Below are 6687 nucleotides of genomic sequence, written 5' to 3' on the forward strand. Positions count from 1 at the left end.
AGGTTTTGAAACAGCCGCCATATTTTATTCCCTCTACCTATACTTGGCAGACTCATAAATTTGACTATTAATTATACATAGTTTTCTTAAAGTAATCAAAAATTGGAGTGAGATAACTGCCTTTTTTTCTTCCCGGCTCTTGTACTATTAGGAGGACGTTCCTACAGAAATTATGCCGAAAAAAGATTCATTTAAGAAAAGCTGTTCAAAAAATGCCAAGAAAAAAGGCGAGTAAATTTGCTCCTGAGGATGTTGATATCTCCTGTGAGATGTTCCTGACGAATCACATTGAATAATATATATTTTTCAAGCAAGAAAATATTTTTTTATGTTCCCTATTATTGTTTTCTTTAATGGCTCAGACAATCATTCTGCGAAAGATGTTAAAAAATGGATTTTTAAAATGAGGAATTCCAATTAGCATCATTTCCTTCAACCAGGTGAAATTATTGAAAAAATATTTTTTTCTTCTACGTCTTGAAACCTTCTAGAACCTCTAAAGAGTGAAAAGAACGGGTGACAATGGTGTATATCCTTGGAGTACATTATAAAAAAGGGTATACTAAGTCTTCTGCATTGCGAAGTGAATTTGTACAAAACAGATTGATATATCATGCTTAATATTTGAGAACATTTTTTTTTTCAGTGATAAAAGTGATGCCTAATAGATCAGTGTTTATGGAAAAAGTCGGTGCGGTAGTGCAAATGTATATTAGCTCCAGGTATAAAAAATATGGTATTAGTTGTTTTTGTTTATTTTTTATAATTCCTTTATTTTTTAATTAAATAATTATTATTATTTCTTAAATTAATATCTTCTACTGGAAGAGAAACTAATTATTATTATTAGTTATTAGAAACTAATATGAAAATGGTGAATGAATAATAATCTTCCTTGTTTTAATTATATTAGTTTTTACACAGACAACAACGTTTCGGGATTATCTCCCATCTTCAGGTTGAACAACAGAAACAAAATCTCAAAATTAACACATGATTATAACATTATCTCTTATGATATATTATTTATTAAACTTTTTACAAAAAATTTACCTGATTAACATCTTTATATAATATATACTCCTTATTAGTCTCATCAAACTAATATTAAACATATTATTGTCAATAATTGAAACTTACTATAATAATCAACTATTACACATTTTTAAATCAAGGAGAATAATTACCTTCCTGAATGCTATCTTTAACTACGATAACAACTAGATAGAACTGAAACAATAATCTCCTACCTCTATCACTACAAAGATGAACAATCTAACTACATTTAAAAACATGTTATATTAAAAACCAAATTATATGTAATAACAATTCAACAAAATATTAAATAAATCTAAATTCTATAACAATTGTACGACCTTAAATTGTTTATTTACAATACTTATATAATGTGTGCATAATGTCTTGGTGTCTGTTTTAAAATTGATTACTTTGTCTATGTTTTTAGTGATGTATAATTCTTCTATTATTTTTCTATTTTTACTATGATTCACTGTGTCTAATATTTATGGATTATTAAAATCAAATTCATGTTTATATTTAATACTATGTAGTGCCGGTGCTGGAGTGTTTATGTTTTTTTACATTTTTACAATCATTCCTATATTGTTCAACTATTGTTTTTAATTTTTTTGAGATTTTCCTAATGTACACACCTTCACAATTCTGGCAATTGATTTTGTAAATGACATTTATTCTATCATTATTGTCAATTTTGTCTTTCATATTATTAAGAAAACTACCCAATTAAGTTATTATTACTTCAATGAAAGCTATGTATAATTACTAGTCAAAATTGACGAGTCTGCCAAGTATAGGTAGGGGGATTAAAAAATGGTGGCTGTTTCAAAACCTTAAAAAAACATTGATTTTTCATACGGAGCTCTATATCTTAAAAACTACGAAACAACACTAGAAAATCTAAGAGAACATTATTTAAAGAAGCTTATGACTTTTACCTTCGTAGGAATAGTAGTTTTCATGATATTTACTAAAATAAATTGATTTATATTTGTTCGGACAATAAATCTGATTTATGAAAAACTTTATTTCAGAAACCATTGGACGTACAGATGTCTGCCAGCGCTCAAATTAAAGCTAGTTAAATTTACTACAAAATAGTTAATTGTGTTTATCTTTGTTGGAGTAGTAGTTTTTATGATATTTGACGAAATAAACTCCCAAAATGTTAATTTCTACTTGTTCGTATAAATTGTTGGATTTTTGAAAACATATATCTCTAGATCCATAAGACGCACATGTGCCTGCCACCACTCAAAATAAAAGAAATTTAACTTACTATAAAGTAGTTTATGACACTTATCTTCGTAGGGGTAGTAGTTTTTATGATATTCACATATGAATATAAATTTAGCAAATGAAAATTTGTCCGAATAACTATAAATCAATTTATTTTAGCAATTTTCATGTAAACTACTACTCCTACGAAAATAAACATAATAAACTAATAGCTGATTAAACTAGCTTTAATTTGAGTGCTAATAGACATCTGTACGGCAAATGGTTTTTGGGATATAAATTTTTCAAATTAAATTTAGTAACTACTGATCTTTTAGTACGTCCTATCCAACATTTTTATGAAATGTTGCTTTTTAAAAAGCCATATCTCGGAAACAATTTAATGTAAATAACTCTATCAGGGCTCATAGTTTAGGAAAGTTACTCTTCTTTAAATGACGTCCTCTTAGGTTTTCTTGTGTTGTTCCTACTTTTTAAGATATAGAGGTCCAAATGAAAAATTATTTTTTTTTATCGTTTTGATACAGCCACCATTTTTTATTCCCCTACCTATACTTGGCAGACTCATCAGTTTTGACTAGTAATTATACATAATCTTCATTAAAGTAATTAAAACTTGGGTTGAGATAACTGCCTTTTTTCTCCTCTTGGGCTCTTGTACTATATTCTCAATCTGGCAATAGCAATGGTTACCTCCTCCCTGCGATGGAACGGTTTGATGTAGTCCATGGTTTAATGTTTTTTTTTTAGATAGTTTTTAATTTGCTTGGCGGGCTTTCATTCCACATGGCTTGCCAACTAGCTTATATTTCATTTTTCTTTGGAAGACTTATTTATTGGGGTGTCAGAACGGCCGCGCCCTGACCTGGAAGAGCAAGTGCTTGTTTAGCTGCAATGTCCGCCAGTTCATTTCCAGCGATCCCCACGTGACCCGGCACCCATATAAAGGAAACAGTTTTTCCCAAGTTTTGAGCATGTTGCTATAATTGTGAATTTTTATGATTGCCGGGTAAATGATCTTCATGGCTTTTAGTGAAATTAAAAGAGTCGGTAATGATAACTATGATAGTTTTCGTCACTGTCATGGAGAAGTGGAGTGCTGAGGCTATTGCATGTAATTCAACAGTGTAATTTGTGCAGTTTTATTTTATGGGTTGTGTTATTTGTGATGACAGAGGATGCTGTAGATTCGTCAGATTTTGATCCATCAGTATATAAAAAAACATCTGGAATATTTTGACGAAGACGTGAGAACCTAATTCTATATTGAGTAGGTGACGTACCTTTGGGAAATCGGGTTGCTAGTTACACAGCATACTTATTTTACTCTAATCAAACGATAATATTAATCTAACAATAAATATTCCTATACAGTTATAGAATAATAATTACAAACATTAGTAGTATACAATAGTAGTACATGACTTTTTTTTCCTTCCTTATTTCATTTTTTTTTCTTCTCTTTGGTTCTTTTATTTTTTTTTTCTCTTTTTCATAATTTGATTTTTTAATGGATAAAATAGTGATAGAGATATGATAAAATATAAGAAAGATACTTAAGTAACACTTATGAATAAAAAGAAAATCAACAAATTATGTTAAAATTAATATGCAATAAATATTAAAATATCAAAAATATATACAAAATATATATTTTTATATACAAAATATTAAAAAAAAAAAAGTAAATACTAAATGTCTGCTAATTCGATAGATCAGAAGAGATATTTTGTGCTATCACAGTTGTGTAGGACTATTTATTTGTATGAGTGAAGGAAAAAAATGAGAAATTTTTTTTAGAATTGAAGTGGATTAAAAATTAAAATGTGTGAGGGAAGAAATAATAACAAGGAAAATATAAATCATGTATATATTTTTTTCATAATGCAGATATTTTTATATTGCGACTATTTATAAAAAAAAATTGTTGCGACTGTTTATATTAATAGGATTATAAAGAAAATGTGCTTCATTAGTTATAAGTATGCTGTGTATAAGGCAACACAATGAAGTGGTCAGCACAAAATTTTTTCTAATAAGTGTTTTTCTCTCTACGAAGTTGTAAACAACTTTCGAAAGTGGTCAAAAGTTGGTGGGCCCACGTCTATACTGATTCATTTAAGGTATCCACCTTCCTTCCTTTACTGCCACAACAGGCGCATGAAGCTGCCCTTTGCCTGCTCAACGGCCGCCAACCATCTTTCTCTACCTTCTGTAAGGGTAACTGGGATCCTCAGTTGTCGCAGATCCCGCCTCACGGATCGCTCCATCGGCCCTTCGGCCTACCACGTTGCCGCACACCATCCGGTACGTAACTGTACAGTTTATGAGCTACTCTTTCCTCGCTCATCCTCATTACATGGCCAAACCATTTAAGCCTCTGTATCCTGATAAACGAGGAGATGCTACATTCCTTATAGAGCCCAAAAGGTTTACCATTTTTCGTTCTTCGCCAATTACCATTCTCGCATACGGGCCCTAATATTCTCCTCAGAATTACTCTTTCAAACCTGTTTAGCAGGTAAATGCTTTTATAGCTCAGGGTTCAAGTTTCTCCACCGTATATGACGACTGGCCTTATCAACGTTATCAAGGTATCCTCTTGACTGATCTTAAGTAAATCGAACACTATAATGGCACTCTTCGGGCGCAGTGGCTGTATTGTCATTAATCACAATCAATAAGAAATGTCTGAACACCACATAACAAACGCAGGTAGGGTAACAGAATCAGACGAACTACTAAAGGTCACTAGGCAGCTGACTTAATGCCGTAGATTGTTAACCTGTTGCTAGGCGACGCCAACCAAATAATCCCCACTGAACGTTATTCATCCATTTAAATATTATAATAAAAAATAAAAATACATCTGTTTCTTGTATGAAAATAATACAAATAAAAATAAAATGTAATTAATTTAAATAATAAGATATAAGAAGATGGTCAGGGTTGGGGTCAAAAAAATAACAAACAGTTTATAACTATTTAATATCAGACGTTTCGCCCCACTTTGCAGGGATTTATCAGGGTTAAAAATATTTTAAAACAACAACCAGGAACATTACAACAATAAGATACAATAAGGTAATTTGAGCTAGAAAAAATATTATGTAAAAATAAAGTGATAAGAAATTACATATAAATAAATATCTTATTGTTGTAATGTTCTTAGTTGTTTTTTTGTATGTTTTTAGCACTGATGAAGCCCTCCAAAGTGGGACGAAACGTCGGACATTAAATAGTTATAAACTGTTTGTTCTTTTTTTGACCGCAACCCTGACCATCTTCTTATATTTAAGTTTTACGGTCAACTATATTTATAAATAATAAGATATTTGAAAAATTAATTATTGTACTTGGCGCGAACAAAGATACCATAAAACGCTAAAATTTCTAATTTAATAAGTCGAAGTTTACGGTCGTTCTTGTTTATTGGTTCTATTGACTTCTGAAAAATAAGCAATATTTGGTCTATTTTCTAATTTTGTTTAATCATATACCGTATATCGACCAACATACTCGCTATAATTATCTGTTCAAAGGAGACATAAGTGAGGCTACCACAGAGGGCGCGAGTGGCGGGTTTCACACCGTTTTCCAATTTCAGGTACTTATTAAATATTGCTCGATTCCACTATCGTAAAGTCTTCTCTTCCTGTTTTAAGCAAATATTTCAAAAAGCGATATAGGATCGTCTCTCTTTCTAGTGTTTGTAGGAAGGCAACATTCTACAACTCCCAGAACTTGCATTTTACAACTTTGCGCCCTTGATCCTTCACATACAGTGTACAACTTAAATAAAACCTTAAAATACCGATGGTATAAAAAGGATTATAACCGCAAATTTTGACTTATTCTTAGTTATATGTTATGTCGGTTATAGTTGGCCACGCTCAGTGGAGAAGGGGTGAGTTAAAAAAAAATAATAAAAATAAATATAATCGCAAAAGGAAAAAAGATAAAACAATAAAGAATTACTCCTTAGGTGCCACGTTATTTTTCTTGGAAATAACGAAAACCCCGAAGCATTATGGCCACAATTTAGCTAAAATATACCCCTATATAAACAATTGTTGAATTATGACCACTGGCGAGAATACTTTTACATGTAGATAACAGAAAACCTAGGGGTGTTACCTACCTGTTGAATTATCGTAATATTCCGTGAACAAAAAAAAAAATAAAAAATAAAATAAGTAAATTAACAAGTTGAAAGCAGAGAAAGAACAGCTGAACTATATGTACTGCCGTGTACGGGGCTCGGGGTTTCTAAGCCCGACTAGGGGTTTCCCCGTACAGGTATTATATTGAAATTTATACATATATCAATGTATTTATATTATGTATTTGTATTTATATTGTATATTTATATTATGTATTTATATTATATATTTATATTATGTATCTCTA

This window comes from Halyomorpha halys, unplaced genomic scaffold (assembly GCF_000696795.3).
Source record: "Halyomorpha halys isolate HHAL.00 unplaced genomic scaffold, Hhal_1.1 Scaffold193.1, whole genome shotgun sequence".
Lineage (NCBI taxonomy): Eukaryota > Metazoa > Arthropoda > Insecta > Hemiptera > Pentatomidae > Halyomorpha > Halyomorpha halys.